This window comes from Rutilus rutilus, assembly GCF_951802725.1.
Source record: "Rutilus rutilus genome assembly, chromosome: 20".
Classification (NCBI taxonomy): domain Eukaryota; kingdom Metazoa; phylum Chordata; class Actinopteri; order Cypriniformes; family Leuciscidae; genus Rutilus; species Rutilus rutilus.
In genome coordinates, this window is record NC_140225.1 from 24257684 (window position 1) to 24281260 (window position 23577).

The window sequence follows — 23577 nt, forward strand, 5'->3', positions numbered from 1 at the left end:
CAGGGTGCACATTTTAAAAAGAGGATAACTCGGTGTAGGCAACACCGATTTTTGTCGTTGTTCTCTGTACTGACAGCACTCCAAATGTACAAAAAAATGAGCTCAATGTTAAAATTGACCGGAGTTCTCCTTTTAAAGGAGCCTCCCATAAAAAAAAAAAAACTGATAATTTTCCATTATCCAATTTATATCCAATATATTCCAAATTATATTTGTGTGTGTGCAAAAAACTTATAAGTGAACCTTAAAGGATTAGTTCACTTCAGAGTTAAAATTTCCAGATAATGTATTCACCTCCATGTCATCCAAGATATTAATGTCTTTCATTCATCAGTCGAAAAGAAATTAAGGTTTTTGAGGAAAACATTCCAGGATTTTTCTCCGTATAGTGGACTTCAACGGGAACCAACGGGTTGAAGGTCCAAAATGCAGTTTCAATGCAGCTTCAAAGGGCTCTACACGATCCCAGCCAAGGAATAAGGGTCCTGTGCTGGATCGTCATTGTTGGTCATGGTATGTCTTTGTATGTTGCCAAATCGCATCCCTTCATATTTTCCCTGTGTCCCGTCCAGTCCAGTCCAGTCTGTTCGGTTCTATTTTTCCCCCGGGGTAGTTTTTGCTGTGTTTGTTTTATTTGATTATTTAATAAAGAAATGAAACCCTAACCTGCATTTGAGTCCTCGCTCCTACCATCGTATCGTGACACCTAGTGTTTACAAAGCAAACGTGCAAAAACTAAGTCAAACGCCCTTTACGTAAAAAAAGTTGGAGGAGAAAATGAAATTACATTGATCGTTTCGCTAGATAAGACCTTTATTCCTCGGCTGGGATTGTGTAGAGCCATTTCAAGCTGCATTAAAATTGCAATTTGGACCATCAAACCAATTTGAAGTTCACTATATGGAGAAAAATCCTGGAATGTTTTCCTCAAAAACCTTCATTTCTTTTAGACTGAATAAAGAAAGGCATGAACATCTTGGATGACATGGGGGTGAGTAAAGTATCAGGACATTTTAATTCTGAATTGACCTACTTCTTTAAAGAACATATTAAAATGATACAAAACAAATTCATGTCATGACCCCTTTTCTAAGTTAGACTGAGTAGTAAATGGGGCCAAATTTTGGAGGATTTTCTAGTCAATCACTGAACCCTGGAGGTTAGACAATGTGACTTACAGTAGAAACCCTTTCTCACCAAAATACCTTGAATGACCTACCTGTGACGTGTGACCCAAACCATCGGATTGCAATTGTCGTGACGAGGATCGACAAGAAGATCTGGTGATTTATAATGTCTATAGGGCTGCAGACATGACTCTGGCCAGCCGCGAGGCTTCGGTGATGGATAGCGAGGCGGCCTCTGTTAAACGTCCACTTTTGAAGCCTGACTGATTGCAGGTACTTCTGAGAGGAAAAAAGTCACCTGATTGAAACCTACTCTCTCAAGTATTAATGCCATGAACTTGAGGGGAGAGACAGGTTTTTTATTTGAGAGACACATTTTTTTGGAGAGACAGGCCTCCCAAATGCATACATGTACTGTAAATCAGTAAGATTGTGTGAGAGAGAGAAAGAGAAATTAAAACTTTTATTTAGAAAGGAAGCATTAAACTTATCAAGTGACAGTAAAAACTTGTATAATGTTGCAAAAGTTTTCAAATAAATGCTGTTCATTTGAACTTTCTATTAATCAAAAAAAAAATGTTTTAAAACAGTTACATTAATGTTAAAATGTAAGAAATGTTTATTGAGCATGTTTCTTTTTTTCTGCTAAAATATATTAAAATTGAAAACAGCTATTCTAAATTGAAATAACATTTCACAAAATCACTGTAATTTGATCAAATAAATGAAGCCTTGGTGAGACTTATTTCAAAATCAAACATTTAAAACAATCTCACTGACCCCCAAAATGTGATAATTAATCTAGAATCCATTTCCCTAATTCCACCTTATTTTACCATTAAATTTTAATTAAAGCAGACAAGATAAGAATTTGTAACCTTAATTCAATCTAATGTTAACGTCTCACCATTGCTGAATACAAACCAAAACCATTTACCTCAATCACTCTCAAGGATTATGTTGCATTTATTACAGGACAGCGAAAATATTTGGAGAGCAGTTTGTGTGCCGGTGATCTCTAATCTAAGTCTGTATTTGCAAACAAGCATATCAAGCACATGAGACACCAACCAACAACTTTCCCTTTCCCGGAGTCCCTGGCTGCATCCGAAAGCTTAAAAATGCTGCCTTTCGGAGGATGCATTCCAAGGTAGGAAGGCATCAAGACAAGAATCCAATGTTAGTTTTGCGTCCTGTCTCCTGAGGTACCTTAATCATTTTTGAAGGCGGCATAGATGCATCCTTCACTGCCTTTGATATCCCACAATCCAGTGTTTTTCATTCTGTGACAGTTGAGCTAGAAAAATAAAGATGGCGTCTGAAAGTTGACAAACATTTTCCACTTTTGATGTCATTTCTAGCGAACAATTACTATTGTGGTTATTAAATATTCGCTTAGTTTTCACCAAAGCTCTCTCTCTACTTTGTTGTAGATCAATAAACTGTTACGCTCCCTCAAAAAGTCTCTCCGAAATGAGTTTTTTGAGGTGCCTTTGTGCACAAAAGCTGCCTGCAAATTCATTGCCTGACAAGTCAGCTGTCTAAGCTTTTGGACACAGCCTCTGTTTGTCTTCGTTGCTACCGGTGTCCAGCATTAATCAGTATGTTTTATCTGAGTTGTGAGCTTGCAGTCTGAATTTACATTTACACATTTTGGCAGACGCTTTTATCCAAAGCAACTTACTTTGCATTCAACATACACATTTTTATTAGTTCATGCATTCCCTGGTGTACTGTGCTGTACTGTTGGCTCTAACGGAACACATCAAATTGAATGCAATAAGAAGGAAAGACTGAGCACTGTGAAATAATACTAGACAATAAATGAACACATTTTTCTATTGCATTGTCCTTGCTGGCTGCACACACTTTAAATAAACAGTGCAACCAATGTTGTCCTTATGCTAGTCGCATCTCGAATCACATTTGTTTAGGTCATTTGTTGTTGTACTGTGCAAAAGTTTGGAGTCAGACAAAAAAAGACAGATATATTAAAGATTTATAAATTCTGTTCTGTTCTTTCTATTAATCACAGAATCCAGAAAAAAATGGGGCTAAAGGCACACCTTAAGAAAAATGTGCTTTTTACTACTCCCTTATAGTTTGATTGCAGAACAAAAAAGAATTCTCATTTGCTACTTAATTGTACAATTCATAAAAAAAATAAAATAATAATAATAATAATAATAATTTATATTTAATAAATAAGCACAGAAACAACTTGACCGTGATCACATCAAGGATCAGCCAAATTTCCACATGCATCTTGAAAAGCGGATGTTTTGGAAAGTGCTGTGTCAAGTTTTTGTGCCATCTAGTGGTTTAGAGGAGAATAAAATCTAATGCGCCTTTTACCCAAGTGCGCCTTTAGCGCTGTTTTACTGTCTTTCTGATCAAATAAATGCAGGCTTGGTGAGCATAACAGTAAAAAACATTGTTGTTGTTGTTGTTGTTGTTGTTTTTTTAACTCAACCATTGGGTTACGCATATCGGGTCATTATGTTGGGTTATTTTCCAAAAATGTTGGGTAATTTTGAAAATCGTTGGGTAATTTCAAGTAATTGTTTTTGCTGTTTGGTTAAATACGATTTATAAATGGTACTACAATAAATAAATGGTACTGCAATAAATAAAGAAAATAATAGCGTATTACACTATAGCCACACTTCACAAAATGTTTTACATTAGTTAATGTGTTAGGGTACCATGTCAAATTATTTATTAAGCTATTTAATTTTTCAACATAAAATTGTTCAATACTAATTCATGGTCATTTTATAAATGACCATAGACCTAACTAATGTTGATTTATACAACTTAAATTGTTAAAAACTGACCAAGCAAAAAAAATTTGTATTAAGTATAATAAATGCTTTATAAAAAAGCACATGTAATAAACTAGGAGGGCAGTATTTCCACAAAAGAAGTTATAGCCTATGTTAATTCAATTGTTAAGGATCTGGTATTGTTATATTTGGAAACACCCTTACGCCTAGTCACTCTTCCCGGATGATCTGAGGGTTGTCTCTGTGAACCTTCTTACCCTTTTTACTCCATGAATGTTATAGCTCTGACCTCTTCGTATCCTCTCTCCTCCCAGCATCGTTTCTTCCCTACCCTTCAGTTTCTCCCTGTCCTCATCCTCAGGCGGCTGCCCCCCTGCGTGCCCGTGTGGCTGTGATTAATTCAGCTGGGCTCTGGGAGCTGCTCACGATGAGAGAAATTTACGCAGCTAACGGCAGATCAGCTGTTCAGCGGTGTCCTGCACGGGAAGGAGGACCATGCGGCACACATGATAAATAACTGATGAGGTAAAAAAAAAGAGGACACAAGAGAGAAGTACGGATGAATGTGATGAGCAAAAAAGGTTTCAGCGTCCCTCAGTGCCCACCTCGTGTCTCTGGAGATCTGATTCTACCACACAGAATTATTGATGAAGCACATAGCAGAAAACAACTCACTTATGAAGACACTAGGAAACTCCAGGTAGCTGGAAGGGAAACAAAGCATAATGAGAGAAAAAGACGGTTAAAACCTTTATGAAAGGCTCACTGTATAAGAAAATTACTAAGCACAAATGTATGTTGTATGGTCTGTCCTTATCTGATGTCAGGATGATAATGGCTCTGCATGAATGTCACATACACACACTGCAGGTACATACAGATGTCAATCTTCCTCTGAGTCCTTGTGTCGGAATTAAGAGTTTCTGACTTCATTTAATAGAGGTAGCAATATCTGCAATAGCAGTCTTGATGGTACTTGGTAAAAAGATGCTGTTAAACAAATGTTTAAGATGTACTTATTATTCTTCAGGGATTTCATGTTTAATTATATTTAAGATAAAAGTTGCAATATTTTGAGTAATTAGTCACAGAAAATGATTATGTGTTTATATATTTATTTTATAATTATGTATTTTTTATTGATTACCAGCTCTAAAAAATAAAATAAAACATAAACATAACATAACATAACATAACATAACATAACATAACATAACATAACATAACATAACATCATAAAACAAAATCAAATAAACAAACATGTGTCATTAATGTCAGAGCCATAGCTGTGTGGGTAAGTGTTTCAATGTATGGTGTGGTTAATATAAAAATAAATAAATAAACAAATAAACAAAACAAAATAAACAAACATGACACATTGAAGTCAGAGCCATAGCTGTGTGGGTGTTTTGACATATGGTGTGGTCGATATCAGAATAAATAATAAAATAAAATAAATACTATAAAATACAATAAAATACATAAATAAAAACAAACAAACGAACATGAGCACTTAAAATGCAATAATATTATTTATCTGACTATACTGATGCTGCTGTATGAGAACTGAACTGAGATGGACAATTTTTTTTTTTTTTTTTTTTTACGGAACTGCTTTATAGATGATATGAACTAATTTAATAATTTATGATCTTTACAACGAAACTGAATCAACACTGACTCATCTGAACAACAACCGAAATGCATAATTTTCACTGTAAAGCTGCTGGAAACAATCTGTATTGTAAAGCGCTATATAAATAAAGGTTAAAAAACAAGAGCCATTGAAGTCGGAGCCATAGCTGTGTGGGTATAAGTGTTTCAACATATGGTGTGGTTGATATAAAAAAAAATGTAACAAACAAAAAAAACATTTTGAAAAAGGTGCAGCCCTTATCATTTCAAAGTAGTTATCAAGCAAATTGTTAAACAAATTCTCACTCTCAAACTGTAAGCCATCGATTCGATATAAAAATTCTCAATCACAGAGAAGCCACAAGCAAACCCACAGAACACATCAAGACACATGCATTTGATCTGAATTGGTCAGCTTATTATAGTAGGCTATTATTAGCAAGAAAAGAGCTGGTGACAAAAGGCCAAGAGTAATCAGAGACTACTGCACTAATGAACAGAAATATCTTGAAAGCACAGTGAGGCAAGGACAGGGGGCTCGTCGAAGCATGCAGCCCAGTTTGAATAGAGATGAATGGCTCCATATATCATTAACCCTGCCAAGGAGCAAACAGCAGTCAGGCAAAACAAAAGACCACAGGTTTCTGACACTATTCATTCCATTTGCAATATTAACCGCTGCGTAATCTCTATGTGGCATAGAGAACTGCAGTAAAGAGAAGTGAAAAGTGCAGTGAATAGATTCTTTATCAATAAATGATACCACACTAGGGGATTCTGGGAGGCTCTGCTCTCAATTTAAAAGTTCATCATCTTGTGACAGCAAGAGAATGTGCATGCAAGTTCTGAGATATCTTTTGTCTTGTTCATTACACAACCCTCCACATTTAAATCCCATCACTGCTGAATATTCTTTATCTCAATTGTAACAGAAGCTGACCTTTCCTATTTCTCAGAGAAGAGTGATTAAAAATCAAACAGGATAGAGGAGCAGATGGCATTCTCCCATCAGATCGGTAGCGAAAGGAAGCGTAGTAGGAAAGTTACGAGCATTTCACCATTGTTACCTCACTCTTATGAGCACATAATGGAGATGCCTTGGAGAGATTTCTGTTATCTATCTGAATGCCTTGCAATGGGCCATACAGAACGTCTCGTAACCCTCGTTCCCTGAAGGAGGGAACTGAGACGTAGTCGGACGTACCGACTGATTGGGATCACGCTTAGGGAGGCTGTCATCTTCGAGTATTATTAAAACGAGCCAATGCACATTGGCATCAGCACGGGTATAAATACGGAAGTGGATGCACGCACCAGTTGTTTTTCGCTGAGGAGCCGAGCGGAGCCCGGAGACAGTGGTGGTCCAGCAATAGTGGCGACGGGACTACTCCTCCATTCGCTCCTTCAGGGAATGAGGGTTACATACGTAATGGAGACGTTCCCTTTCAGTACGGTCACGTTCGACGTAGTCTTTCTCGGCCCTCAGCCTCGTCCTGCTCTCCACATACCCCCATCGCCCCTCGCAGGCCGGGGGGTACCCACGAGACTGCGCTCTAGGGGAGAGAGAAAATAAATAAATAAAATCTTATTCCGGTTCCCACAAAGCACTGCCATCTGGCCCTACACCAGCTGGGCGATCTTCTCCGCGGTGCCTGGTGGTGACGCTGGACAGCCCTCGGTGGATGGCTCGACGCTGCCTGGTGGACGGCGACGGCTTCTCCGGATACAGGCAGACGGCAGGAGTCCCCCGTTCCCTGCTCCTACCCATCATGGCGGATGGCAACAGGCTCCGGCCCAAGGCGAACGGCGGCGACTCCTCCGCTCCCTCACGATGGCAGCCGCCCCTTGACCTGACGATCAAGTCGTGCTTCCCCAGGGATTTGGATCCACTGCATCATGATGTGCGTTAATACAAAGGCAACATACATTTTGAGGGTGGAGGGAGACAGCCCTCGCTCCGACTCATCTTGCAGGAAAGAAAGCACAGAAGTAATCGAACAGCTTCGGGGGTCTTCTCGTGAGAAGAACACCAACAACGAACGGGTTCCACTTCAGGTCGTGAGCAAGCCTCACTTTTTTGAGGGAGCTCTTGCAGAAGTGATGGTATCTACGATAATTTTGAGGTAGACACCTGAACCTCCGCATCGAGACATAGAGTTTTCAGAGGTCTGGCGCGGGTGCCAATGGTGCCCCGTCCCTGAGATGTCTCAGAGGAATGGGTCAGGAAGGGGCTGTCGAGAGGAGCACAAGTTCGGGGGAACGAGGTCCAGTTGGGCCATTAAGGGGCAACTAAGAAGACCTGCTCCTTCTCCTTCCTGACTTAGCACAGTGTTGTGCAAGAAAGCTCACTGGGGAAACGCATTTTTGCGTAGGGCCCAGGGCCAGCTGTATGCCAGTGTCTCCGTGTTGAGAGTCTTCCACTCGGTCAGGGAGTAAACAACTGGCAAAGGGACGAGTTCGGGGAGGCAAACAGATGCGGCCCCAAAGAGATCCCAGAACAGCTGGACCACCTGGGGATGGAGTCTCCACTCTCCTCGGCCACAGGCTGTCGTGAGGCCTCGTTGGCGGCACGATTGAGCAGGCCGGAACTTAAAGTGGAAGAAGCAACCTCAGAAGCTTCTGACTCCATAGGAGGAGGTGGCGGGCGAGTTGCGACATGCGAGGGAAGCGTAGCGTGACGGTCGCTGTACTGAGCAGTGCAGGCTGGCTGAGCAGCGGCATCAAGCAAGGTGAACTGCTAGCAACTCAAGGCAAAGGATGCCAATGCAGTTGGAGGCTTGCCCAGACCCCCGTTCCTGCATGCCCGTTATAAATGGCCCCTCAGCTAGTGTTAGATGATACTTGTTTCTAGGGGCGTCTGGCCCGGAGAAGCAAAAGGTCTGAACACGGCTGAGAGTTTGGCGGCAGGCCGGGTGTTTGTCACACGGAGCATGCCACTCAGGCACGGCCACCTCGGGACTCGGCCATGAAGCCAGTGCTGAAGCGGTCTTCATATGGAGGAAGCCGACCTATCTGCAGCTGCTTCTGCCAAAAGTTTCAGTGGGACCCTTTCTCACTTCTGTCTAGCACCAACCAGACACGTTCCTGCTGAGAGACGGGTAGACCAAGTCCAAACCGGAAAAGAGATCCTCAGTCCCTGGACGAGTTTACTTCGTAAGGGACTTGTATTGAGACTTCGACCCCTCGAATGCAAGAACACAGGCATGGCCTGCGTTGCGGAAGGGTAGAAATCTGAAGTATGCGTCCTTCAGGTCGAACGCTGCAGACCATTCTTGGGGACGGAGCATTGGGAATGCGTTTCTGTGTTTGCAACTTGAATGGAAGCTTTGAAAAGGGCCTGAATCAAGGTCCAAGATGGTCATAATAACTCACCAGTACTTGAGTACAATGAAGCACGGGCTACAGAAGCCGTACTTCATATCGGCTGGAGGGACGGCTCAATCGCATCCTTCGCCAGTAGGAATGCGATGACCGCACGCATGACAGGCGCACATTCGGTGAACACTGAAGTGCAACGAATAGCACTGAGTATGGGCGGACAACGGGCGAACTGAATCGTCTAGCCGAGTCTGCTGGTACGGAGGAACCGGCTGGATCGGTCGGGAGCACCTTCTAGTGCTTCAACGGACCGGCCCAGGGGGACCAAGGGCACCACAGACATACTCAGGGTGAGGCAGCGAGGTAGAGAACAGGGTACCAGCACGGAAGGCCCGAAGGCGGCCCGAAGGCGGCCCGAAGCAGGGTCTGAGTGTGTAGTGCAATACTTACCTGCCTCTACATGACGGCAGAGAAGTGATCGAACAGCTTCGGGGGTCTTCTCGTGAGAATCACTTCTCGTGATTGGTTAAAGTTAACCAAACCCAGTGTGAACCACAGATTCCTGACAACACCTTCTATTCAGGTTAAATTCAAACAGACAAACATGATTTCCTACAAAACTGAGCAAACACAAACATAATAATTATTCTCACTGTTTAGCCCTCGATATTTAAGACAAAAAGGTTGCGGCAAGATGAGCATGAATAAAATTAATAATAATAATAATAATAATAATAAAATTAATTAATAAAACAAAATTATTAATTCTTTAATTAATGGTTTACACATGATTTCCTACAAAACTGAGCAAATACAAACATGTCTTAAATATTGAGGGATAAACAGTGAGAATAATTATTATGTTTGTGTTTGCTCAGTTTTGTAGGAAATCATGTTTGTCTGTTTGAATTTAACCTGAATAGAAGGTGTTTAAAAAAAAAATAAAAAAATTTTTTTTTAATTAAATTAAATAAAAAAAATACAATAAACTAAAGATAATACATAAATGGTTTACAAAATATTTCCTACAAAACTGAGCAAACACAAACAAACTATTCTCACTGGATTCAGGAAAACAAGCATGAAAAATATAATATAATAAAATAAATATGCACTGCGGCAAAAAAGCATTAACAATAAATAAATAATTTATACATGATTTCCTACAAAATCAACAAAACTGACCAAACAAACAAACAAACAAACAAATAAACAAACTATTCTTACTGAATTTATCCATCTGATATTTAAGACACACACATACTGCATAGCACCAAAAACAAGCACTAACATAATAAAATAAACAGAGCAATTCCAATAGGGTCCTCACACCATCAGTTCTCAGGCTCTAATAAATAAAATAAAATACAAAAGTAAATAGAAACTAAATGAATTAATGATTTCCACACGATTTCCTACAAAAGCAAACACAAACATATAAACTACTCTCACTGAATTTTATACTTATATGTATTGATTAGTTTGAACCCTAGAGCAAACAATCAATCATACCAACCTTCAAGGAAGGTTTCTCAAATCATGAACTCAAGAATGCCCTGGTAACAAAGAAAACACAGTTACAACAAATCAGAAGTCATCTAACTCAATTGAAACTCGCAAGCTGGTTCAGGTTTTCAGCTTTACCAGGTTTAGACCAAAAAAAAAAAAAAAAATGTGTGGAAGTTATAGGCTCATGGTTTATGAATGATCAGTATTTTTGTTGTGCTGGTAGAGATGTTCTTGTGGGGGTTGCTAATATTGAATTCAGTAATGAATGTCTGTGAAGATGTTTACGAGCAGTGATTAATCTTCAGGGCTTCATGGTGAAGTGAGTCATGGGCATCTGAAGTTGAGCAGGCGAGAGTACAGATGTCTGGAGGGGGGAGAATAAACCAGCTTTTCCAGGCAATGACAACAGAAACATTTTTTGTGCCAAAGCTAAATTAAAGATGGACCTTCGGTTTCATTGCATAGCGAGTCAAAACAGCTTCTACCAGACAATTTTCTCAAACAGTTGTTTGACGTTTTTCATTCTTTCTTTTTAGAGAGCAAATCAAAAATGTGTGTTTCTACCATTTAGCTGTTAAGTCAGAGCACATAGGATAATCGTCAAAGCTAGACAAACTTGTATATACATTTTAAAAAACATATTTTGTATCAGATTGTGTCCAGGTTTTTTTTTTTTTTTTTTTTTTTTACTGTGGAAATATAAATGCAATGGAAATTACTAAAAACTATGGATATTTACTAGGCATAGATAGATAGATAGATAGATAGATAGATAGATAGATAGATAGATAGATAGATAGATAGATAGATAGATAGATAGATAGATAGATAGATAGATACAAGCGATACAATAGATAGATAGATACAAAAAACAAGCAACTTGTAATTAAGTGAAACCCAGATGCATGTCATTTTACATACTCTTACATACATTTACATTTGTACAGGATTTCACGTTAAAGACAAGGGTCAAAGAGAGGGTGGAAAATGATAGTGGTTACAAACAAAACAACATATGGTTGCTAATAGTATGTCAATTCTGAAGGCATAAGTTTTCATGTGAATATAAAATAACCAGAAGCTACAGGGCAAAGGATCGACCCTCACCACTGGAGGAGCCAGAATACGAATACATGAGTGTGAAGCAGTGTGTTATCAACTCTCACACAGAGAGAACTGCAATCTTGACCCAATTATACAGCCACACTTATCAGAGGCTGTATGTGAACTCACACCAGAATCTCTGCCCACAGCCACCGAGTCAGTGGACAAAGAGAATGATAGCAGAGAGATAGAACAAGAACTGGTATTCTACAGAATAACATTCTGCTTTCCTTTTCAAAATTGACCCCCATTTACTTTCTTAAAGCATGTTTCTGGTCTTATTGAGGACAGTTCACTAGTGCATTTTCGTAATCTTTTAAATCTAAATCTAAATCTACTTGCTCTCGTGGCTCTACATGTGAAAAAAAAAAAAAAAAATGTCACTGGTAAAGCAATTTAATAGAGGTTTTGAGATTTATTTTTTGACACATTTACCTTATTTTTATTCTTCTCAGGTTAGGCAGGTTATCTGACCTAAATTATAAGCACTTTAAAATACTTACAATCAGACAGCAGTCTTCTCTGTGATCTGTTCTGGCTCAATGTCATAAATCAATGCCCCAGGAGGCAGATTTTGTAATACAAATAGAAATCAATTTATTGGTTATAATAACTATACTACAAATATTATATAAGTTCAAGTACAAATAAACGTTTTTCAATCAAGGAGAAGCTCTTCATGTGATCACGAAGCAGCATCTGATGCCACTGTCATCGTCTCATTTTCACATAAATTAGTGACCTCCCCAAATGAGGTCCCCCTTTAAAAAGGCCTGTTTTATGTGTTCTTCGCATTTAGTGAGCTCATCCCCTTTTGTCTGAATCCCTTTTCATCCACGGTTACATACTTAACACATAATAGTTATAAAGTTGCTATAATGCATGGTTTCTTCTCTACTTTGAGCATAAATAAGTCATCTCTAAAGTGACATCTCTTTGACCTCAAATTCAGCTCTGTACTGCCGTTTCTGCACTTGCACACACATATAAATCTGCAATGCCTAACAGTACTACTGGATGAATACTACAAAACATCACACAAATGTTATATTCACTGTATGATAAATAAAATACACATAATTGTTAAATCATTGCCCATAAGGCCTATCCAGGAAATAAACAAAATAACAAAGCATGTATTAGCTAAATACGTCAAACAATGAGGCAGGGTTATTGTATTCTTAAGCATATTACACAACAATATGTAACTTATAAAAAACTATATTCTGGAAAAAAAAAACAGAATGGTCATAAATATAGTTCCCTAGATATAGGCCCTAGATATACTTCAAGAAAATTTAAAGAACGAACTGGTTTGACATTTTGAACAAATTTAGGGCAAACCGAAGTCCGTTTGGTGTTTGTTTTAGGAGTTCAAAACAGCTTGGCAAACTTTCTGGAAAAGTTCACTCTGGCTAGAAAACACCTTCAACCTAACATTGGTCCGTGGCGATTATGGATAATAGGTAGGTGTAACTCTGAGGCTCCGCCTTCTTTGACATGGAAATCTTCCCCGGTTCTTTTATTCTGTACAGTCCGTCGAGGTCTGACGTTCATGAGGAAAAACATGAACTGGAGAGCCGCTTTATAGTAGAAATTGAAGTTGTAATTCTAACTGAAAGAGACACTGACGCTGTTTTTTTCATGTCTAATACTGTAAAGTTGCTTGCTTTTAGACAATCTTTTGTATAAAGTCTTGTATAAATAAACGTGACGTCACGTGACTTTACTGGTGTGCCGCATTGCAGAGCTGTTGCAAACACATCCACATCGCTATTGTCACGGTTTCCCTGGTTTTCCCTGGCCCTGTCACGTACTACATTTCCCAGCATCCCCCTGGATCCACACATACACTCACTTCCCTCATCACCGCAGCTGAATGCCATCTCCTCATCATTACCTCATCACCAGCCTTTATATTCAGTTCCCTCACATGCACTCACTGCCGGGTATTAATGTGACTTGATGTTATGTTCTGGGTCGAGTTTGGTTATCTGTCACTGGTTCCAAAGGTCATCGGCGAGAGATTCCATGTTTCCTCTCTTGAGATGATTTCAGTGTCTACAGTTATCTATGTATCTACTGAGTCTGCATCAATGTTCCATGCATCAGTGAGTCTTCAGTCAAGTTCAGTGGATCTTCGAGTCTGTTCCTGAGTTTGAGTATTCAAAGGCATCTCGTGAGTTCAAGTATTCAAAGACATCTCCTGAGTTCAACTATTCAAAGACAATTCCTGAGTTCGAGTATTCAAAGACATTTCCTGAGTTCGAGTATTCCAAGAGACTCTCATTACCTTTTGAGTTTGACCTTCAGTTGCCTCCAGGGATTCTTGGGGTTGCACACGTGTATAAATAAAGTTTGAGTTTAAATGGTATTCTGGTCTCCTGTCCTGGTATAGCGTTACAGCTATAATAATAATAATTCGTTACATTTATATAGCGCTTTTTCTGAGACCTCAAACCACTTTACATATGGAAGGGAGGCATCTCCTCAACCACCACCAATGTGCAGCATCCACTTGGATGATGCGACGGCAGCCATATTGCGCCAGAACGCCCACCACACACCACACTTACTGGTGGAGAGGAGAGTGATGAAGCCAATCAGTATATACAGTAGGGATGATTAGGAGGCCATGATGGACAGAGGCCAAGGGGCAGATTTGGCCTGGATGCCGGGCTTACACCCCTACTCTTTTTCGAAGGACATCCTGGGATTTTTAATGACCACAGAGAGTCAGGACCTCGGTTTTACGTCTCATACGAAGGACGAGACTCTTTTGGCAGTATAGTGTCCCCGTCACTATACTGGGGCATTAGGACCCACACAGACCACAGGGTGAGCACCCCCTGCTGGCCTCGCTAACACCTCTTCCAGCAGCAACCTAGTATTCCCAGGAGTCTCCCATCCAGGTACTAACAAGGCTCAGCCCTGCTTAGCTTCAGTGGGCAACCAGTCTTGGGCTACAGGGTGATATGGCTGCTATGATCAGATGCTTTCTTATCTGCTGTTTTCTCACCGCTGTCATTTTTGTTGGATGTTTATTTTGATGTTAAAAGGAAAGGGCAGCGCATATTTACATATTCACCTAATGCTTCTCTCAGCGTTAGCGGCGTCAGGATGTCCGATAACAGTTTGCCGCTGGTCACGTATTTCGAACTACTTTTTACCCTTAAACGAAGAACGAAAAAGAACTTCATCATGAGTATATCGGGACCTTTAGTTTCTGTATTGCTTTTTTAAAGCTTTTTATAATTGTGTATGTATAATTGCACAATCTGTTACGAGCCCCTGCTCTTTTTCTCTTTTTTTCCCTTTCCCTTTTTTCTGAGCACAGTTGCTGATAGGATGGGGGTGGAGACTGATGATTTTTAAAACCTGAAGCTTCTGCCTAATCAAGTTTTGTATATGTTTATAATTCTTTGTTTTGTTACTTTTTGCTGCCAATAAATGTAATTTCATTTTGCTCTGTCTTAATGTCTTTTTGTGACTTGTTTTTCAATTTTCTGAATGGCTTTTTTATGTTGGTCCTTAATCTGAATCGAAACAACTCTTAAAAATAAAGGTTTTAAAGGGGGTTTCCGCAGTGATGCCATATAGAACAACCATTTTTGGTTCCCAAAAGAACCTTTAAGTCAACAGGTCTTTATATATATATACTGTATATATATATATTTTTTTTTTTTTTCTTAGAAGAAACACACTTACTTGGTTTGGAGCCAATCCCCAGATAAAAATGATTTCACCCCAAATAAACTCAAACGAAACTCGAAAACATTGAACCATTCTTCTTAGAAAAGAACATTTTAAATAATCTAAAGAACCCTTTTCCACTATAAAGAACCTTTTGTCCAATGGAAAGGTTCCATGGATGTTAAAGGTTCTTCATTGAACCGCAGATGGGGTGTACCAGCATGGCTACTGCTAAAGTCACGAATCCTCCTTACTTTCAAATCAGTCCACTAAACCGCCTGGCTTTATTCTGGTGTAACACTGGATTTTCACAATCTAATCAATTACGGATGGTTTAAATTGACTTTTCAGTTAACTTAAGAAAAACAAACAGAGCTACCATGATATCCAGCATTTAACAACCATGGCCTTTGTCCTTAAGGTTTACTTGCAGATTTAATTAACAAGCAGCCAGAGTAGGTTTGACAACAAAAAAGCCTCAGATATGGTCAAAAACACTGTTGAGCAAAGCAGCATTGAATTAAACTCACGGAGACTGAGAGAAAGGTCCTGTCTAACCGGAGGCAAATAAAATGAAATCTCCTCAAACCAAAATAACAAACACTCTCAATTGGTTTTTAATGGAGCCAATCCCCACATAAAAATTATTTCAAATTCAAACATTTCACGTCTCCTGGAAAAAAAATAAAATAATAATTAACGTGCATAAGCAAACAACAAAATAGCTCTTGCAAAGCTATTACAGCTGTGTCTACATCAAAGCAATGATGAAAACACATGCATTTGAACCAAAATGGAAAAAAAGCCAAAGAAATTTTCAGTTTACATATTACAGATAGGCTACTGGCATTTAAATCATTGAAGTGTCAACTTTGTTACAGATATTTCCTTGAAAGATGTAATATATATTTTAATATACATATTTTTTACAGGTGTCTTCAACATATGTTCACATAGGCTGAAGTTTCCTAAATAAATCATTACAATCATTAAATCATTAAAAAAAGCTAACATTCAGCTACATTGTTCATTGTCAGTCCGATATTAAAATGAACTAAGTAAAATGACTAAGTATGACTCTAGTAATTATTTTAGTGCAGTGTCTCAAAGTATGCAAATACATTACTATTGTACTATATGGTTGATTAGACTTTTTGTTTAGAAGTTTTTCTGTCATATTCTTGAACAGGTTTCTCTGAAAAAGTTTGAAGACCCCAGGATTACATACAGTAAGAGTATAAAGTTAATATTATAAATAAAAAAAGGTAGATATGTTGGTCTTGGAAGAATCTTATCAGAAAAGTTTGAGTTTATATCGAAATCTCGGACTTTTGAATGAAGACTTTGCAACTAAGTCTCAGTTGATCTCATATCTTCTCTAGGAGAGTCTTTTCTCAAGAGCAAAAACTGTAAAACAATATCTGATATTTAAAAAATATCATTAGTGATTTTTCTCTCCTGTGGGTTGAGATGACTTAAATATTTAGATTTTTTATTACTATTCGGTCTCAGTGTTTTTAATTTGCTAAAATAGTCAGGAACACCTTTTTGAGGTTAAAAGTTACTCCTTTCAACCCTTTCACAAAACTATTAACATTCATTTATTCAGAGCTGGAGGCGAAACAGTTGTTTCTCTTTTCTCTTCTGTGCAGATAAACGTTTGTTGGGTTTGGCAGTTTAATGTTCTGTGGAGTTTAAAAGAAACACATTAGCATGTCTGTTTTATATTCAAATGTTTGTACTAAACAGCAGTTGTGTTAATTGGTTATAGCTGGAGGAACGCCTGAGAGAACCTATAAGAACAGACCGTGTGAAATGACAAACGAGGACAACTGGGAGAAAGCCTGCGTAAAAAAAATAACAGAAGAAGAGACGGATGGGGAATATAATGTTTTCCCAAGACGTCACCCTTTCAAAACCATCCACTGGTGCATTTCTGTAAACTGGTTCAGATACATGTAAACTACATTTTAAGATACTTGGACAGCTGTGATAAACTTAAAGAGCATTTCCATATAATTTTATCTGCAAAATCAAAATAAAACGTTATATTAAATCCAGAAGTGCTCGAGTAAAATACGCAGAATGTTGCATATTGTCCATGGTCTCCATCTGGATCCTTTTCTGACATGTTTGAGGGTTGATTACAATAGTTTGAGTCTTATAGATGTAAAAACTGCTGAAAATGTTTGGCTTACATTTTCAGAAAGACTATTTAAAAATATATTTTTTAAACCTTACCTTCCATTACTAAAAGATTTTTCAGAGATGAGAAAAATGATAAAGAGCTAAATCTACTGTTAAATTGGTTTCAATTATTGATCAAGGCCAGGTTTCTTAAATTCAACCCAAAAGCCTCAAAATGAACCCATAATAATATTTTCATCAACCATGGCCAGGTTGTGCTCAACTGCATTTATTTTTATATATATTTTGAATGTTTTAATATTTTTTATGTTGTTTTTTTGTTTGTTTGTTTGTTTGTTTTTTTAAATGAATTTATAATATAAAAATGTAACTAACTTTAATTTCTAACTGGATGAGCTGCATTTGAAACCCTAAAATAACAGATACACATTGCTTGTCAACAATAGATAACGTACAATTAAACTAATGAACCATATGTCTTGGTGGAATTTTGATTAATATTAATAAATATAATTAAATGAACATTCGTGTCTTTAGCATAATGTGACCGTGATTTTCCCACAGTTTGGGGGGGTTTTAGGCACTCCATATCACATTTCTAAGAATTGTGGTAAAATCACTGTAATGTAGTCTTTCAAGGCTTAATGCTTTAAGGAATTGTGCATTATCAAACATTTATTTCACCAGGTTAGTCATTTAAGAGAAACGTATTCGAAATGGCAGCATTCTTAAATTCTTCATTCTTAAACTGGTACATAAATGTTTCATATTTCATATTTCATATTCGTTCACCGCAATATTTATTCAAAATTCAAAATGTTTTCTGATAATTCGTATCACTAAATGGGTGTGTTTTATTTAATGTTTTAGTCATATGAACGTCCTTTATTTAAAGGCTCAATTCTTATACATTCTTTATTGGTGCAATCTGAATAAACTTTGCTTCATAATACGGTTAAGTCTGAATGAAGCACATCTAAATATTACAATAAAATTTTGTCATATTCTGACACCAGTTCAACACTAAGTGGCCATTAAAAAAAGAAACATTGATCCACTTAAATCTGCAGTCTACCCTTTAATTAGGCATTTATGAAGCACTTAAGAAGTTCTTCAATACTTAACTTTAGACTCCCTGCAAATGCTACAAGAGAGAGAGAGAGAGAGAGAGAGAGAGAGAGAGAGAGAGAGAGAGAGAGAGAGAGAGAGAGAGAGAGAGAGAGAGAGAGAGAGAGAGAGAGAGAGAGAGAGAGAGAGAGAGAGACAGGGAGAAAGACTAATTATAAACATCCGGCAAATACAATGATAAATTCCTTTTGGACTGCACAGATGATAATTTTTCCTCAAGGACAAAAGCTTCAGAACACAACTATTCATTTGCTCCATCAAAAGATTGGATTCTTATTCTGTGTTTTGTTTTGCTGGCATACCTAATTCCCCTTCTCCAATTTCCAATCTCCTCCTTCCAAAAACACTAACAATGAAGGCAGAAATGCTTCATGATTGCGCTTCAGAAAATCAATCAACACATGGTGCACCACTGGAGACTGAATAGTTGTACTAAATATAGCAAATAAATAAACTGGTATGAGGGGCCAAAAAAAGGGTTCAGGAATATGCATGTATTGTATTAATACAAAATATGTCTGAGTGAAACAGAATATTCAACAAGACAAATTGAGATTTTATCCATTTTGATTGATTTGTGCTCAACAAGACCTGTATTACAAAGTAAATGGGATCAGTTTTAACTCACTGTTGATGTAAAAAAATATATATATATATACACTCACCTAAAGGATTATTAGGAACACCTGTTAAATTTCTCATTAATGCAATTATCTAATCAACCAATCACATGGCAGTTGCTTCAATGCATTTAGGGGTGTGGTCCTGGTCAAGACAATCTCCTGAACTCCAAACTGAATGCCAGAATGGGAAAGAAAGGTGATTTAAGCAATTCTGAGCGTGGCATGGTTGTTGGTGCCAGACATGAGCACTTTTGGTGAGCTCGTGCAAACTGTAGCCTCTTTTTCCTATTTGTAGTGGAGATGAGTGGTACCCGGTGGGGTCTTCTGCTGCATTTCACAATCTGCTCAGTTACTGGGATTTTCACGCACAACCATTTCTAGGGTTTACAAAGAATGGTGTGAAAAGGAAAAACATCCAGTATGCGGCAGTCCTGTGGGCGAAAATGCCTTGTTGATGCTAGAGGTCAGAGGAGAATGGGCCGACTGATTCAAGCTAATAGAAGAGCAACTTTGACTGAAATAACCACTCGTTACAACCGAGGTATGCAGCAAAGCATTTGTGAAGCCACAACACGCACAACCTTGAGGCGGATGGGCTACAACAGCAGAAGACCCCACCGGGTACCACTCATCTCCACTACAAATAGGAAAAAGAGGCTACAGTTTGCACGAGCTCACCAAAATTGGACAGTTGAAGACTGGAAAAATGTTGCCTGGTCTGATGAGTCTCGATTTCTGTTGAGACATTCAGATGGTAGAGTCAGAATCTGGCGTAAACAGAATGAGAACATGGATCCATCATGCCTTGTTACCACTGTGCAGGCTGGTGGTGGTGGTGTAATGGTGTGGGGGATGTTTTCTTGGCACACTTTAGGCCCCTTAGTGCCAATTGGGCATCGTTTAAATGCCACGGCCTACCTGAGCATTGTTTCTGACCATGTCCATCCCTTTATGACCACCATGTACCCATCCTCTGATGGCTACTTCCAGAAGGATAATGCACCATGTCACAAAGCTCGAATCATTTCTAATTGGTTTCTTGAACATGACAATGAGTTCACTGTACTAAAATGGCCCCCACAGTCACCAGATCTCAACCCAATAGAGCATCTTTGGGATGTGGTGGAACGGGAGCTTCGTGCCCTGGATGTGCATCCCACAAATCTCCATCAACTGCAAGATGCTATCCTATCAATATGGGCCAACATTTCTAAAGAATGCTTTCAGCACCTTGTTGAATCAATGCCACGTAGAATTAAGGCAGTTCTGAAGGCGAAAGGGGGTCAAACAGAGTATTAGTATGGTGTTCCTAATAATCCTTTAGGTGAGTGTGAATATAGTATAACCTGGAATATTTCTGATTATTAAACGACTCTCTGAAATGCTTGATTCTAATTGGTCAGTCGTGACATTCTGAGTTACTCCTTGATAATGACTGTCGTCAACAGAACCGCTGTATAATGACCACTTATCCAAGTATTTGACCACCTGGACTTCTTTTATGTCTGTCTCTCTCTCTCTCTCTCTCTCTCTCTCTCTCTCTCTCTCTCTCTCTCATATCATTCAAAACCAAGGAGCCTTTCTTGCTCTTCAGTAATCTACTATATTCACTGAAACGTGAAACCAGAGGACTTGAACATAAATAGTATAGGCCTACATAATGTTTTTGACGTGTTCATATTGTTGCTAGAACAAGATAGAGATAATAAACAGATAATATTTTTAAACGGTTTCTTTACAATATCAATATGTAATGTCCCAAAGTCCTCATCATTATTTCAGTGGTAAAAAACTTCACGTCTGTGTCCTGATCACCCTATCAGGGCTTTTTCTGCATTAACAACTGAATGAAATTCATTGCAAAAATCTGCATTCATTGCTTCAGAATCTCATCCACAGACTAAAGGTGAGTGATATATGACCAATATCACAATATTGAATACTTTTATTTCATGTTAACGATATCACGCTGTAGTTATTTTTGCTTTAAACTGTTTTTATGATATAAAAATTGTATTGAAATGTCAGAAATCACATCACCAACTCCAAAATCACATAAATAACCAATACTAGCCTAACTAACATAAGTTCACTTACGGTAAGCAAACAGATAAAATAGGAACAAAGAAAATAATTACAAGCAATAGGACCAACAAATGCAATAGATCAAAGACACAAATGAAATAGACCTACCTGAAAAACTTTAAGCAATAGAAATAAAACACTACAATAGAACAAATCAGGTTTATTATGCTGCTGTCACTTTAAGGGCCCTATTTTAAAGCTGCATTCAGTAACTTCGGGATTTCTTCGCTGTATTCTCGCTTTTTGCTCGCAGGTTTCTCTCTAGAGCTCCCCCCACAGCTTCGGAATAGATATTTGACAACACTGTTGTAAAAACTCGTTGGCTATTCTCAGACACCAGAGGCTAGCAGATCAACGACATCAAAGCAGATGGGATATTCTTTAAAACGTCTTCTTCATTCGGGTTCGAACAGCGTGAGGGAGCGCAATAATGACGGCATTTTAGCAGATTTCTTTTGGCCGTAAAGCAATTGTTTACATTGCAAGACCTGATATCACGTGAGACTTCCTGACGCGGCGGCCGGCGGCCCGCCGGCTCAAAGTTGCAAGTGCGTATTTTCCGCTCACGGGCACCAGGGGGGTGCGAAACTACCACCATTCAACCCGAAATAAGTAATATAACCATTCCAATGACTCCGAAGCTGTTCAGTTAAGGTAAAAAAAGTTACTTAGTTCACCTTTAATGAAACGCAAGTATCAAACGCAAGTAATTTTGTGGGCGTATCTCGGGCGCTATTATACTGGCGGGATAAATTACTCTTGCGCTCGACGCAAATCTAAAATGGGTTGGTCTGAAGTAGCTACATTACTCATAGGTGTGGTTTGGGCGTAACGTGAAATAAACCAATCAGAGCATCATCTCACATTCCCTTTAAGAGCAGGCGCGTTTGTTCCATGGCGGATTGCTATTATAACGGCGGATTTGCCAGGCACGCGCCAGGAGCGGTTCCCAGCCGAGGAGACCGACGTTCTCGTCAGGGCCGTAAAAGACAGAGAAGTGACATTGTATGGGGATGGGAGAAACCCAACCAAATTAGCTTCAGTTAAACAGGCATATAATAATTTTGGTAAATGTGTAAGCTAGATTTATGCCTATTTTTTCACATCTTCATGGACACCACAATGATTTCCCTCATGTGGAATATTTCTCCTTGTAATTATGTAAGGTTTGCTAAAATGGGAACTGCTGCGTCTATGTGTAGATGAGAGAAGCAAAGTGTATGCGCGTTGTGCACACGCTACATTATGGCCAAGCATGCGCCCTTAAAATAGCATCTGAACGCTGTCACGGGGCGAGTGAGCGAGAGACGAGGATTCAAGTGCAGAGGAGATTTAATTAACAAACACAGACAAAAATACAGAAAACTCAGATAATCAACAGACAGGAACATCAAAGACAGGTAACTCGGACAACGAACCAGCACAAGACTACAAACACAAGGAGGCTAAATAGGGGAACAACAAAGGAGGGTAACGAGACAGACAGGTGGGACAAATTAACCAATAATCAGATAACAAGATGGGAGGGGCTAGACAATAGACAGGAGAGCACATGGCACAAAACAACAAACACCCATGTGCAGCACAAGACAGAACAGACACGTGACATTACCCCCTCCTTAAGGAGCGGCTACCAGACGCTCCACTAGGGACGGGAGGGACAGACCAGGGCGGGACGGGAGGGACGGGAGGGACGGGGGGCCAGGTCCAAGAAGGGAAACAGAAACAGGGGGTAACAGACTCAAAGGGGCCAGGGTGACACAGACAGTACATCGGGGGAACAGGGCGAAGCAAACAGTCCATCTGGTGGCCGGGGCGAAACAAGCAGTACATCGGGTGGCCGGGGCGAAGCGAACAGACCGTCGGGGCGAAGCGAACAGACCGTCGGGCGGCCGGGGCGAAGCGAACAGACCGTCGGGCGGCCGGGGCAAAGCGAACAGTCCATCCGGCGGCCAGGGCGGAGACTTTCCCTCGGGCGGCCAGGGCGGAGACTTTCCCTCGGGCGGCCAGGGCGGAGACTTTCCCTCGGGCGGCCAGGGCGGAGACTTTCCCTCGGGCGGCCAGGGCGGAGACTTTCCCTCGGGCGGCCAGGGCGGAGACTTTCCCTCGGGCGGCCAGGGCGGAGACTTTCCCTCGGGCGGCCAGGGCGGAGACTTTCCCTCGGGCGGCCAGGGCGGAGACTTTCCCTCGGGCGGCCAGGGCGGAGACTTTCCCTCGGGCGGCCAGGGCGGAGAAGACCCCTCGGGCGGCCACGGCGCAGGAACTGGAACTGGCACCACTGGCTCAGACACTGGAACTGGCACCACAGGCTCAGGCACTGGAACTGGCACCACCACAGGCTCAGGCACTGGAACTGGCACCACCACAGGCTCAGGCACTGGAACTGGCACCACAGGCTCAGGCACTGGAACTGGCACCACA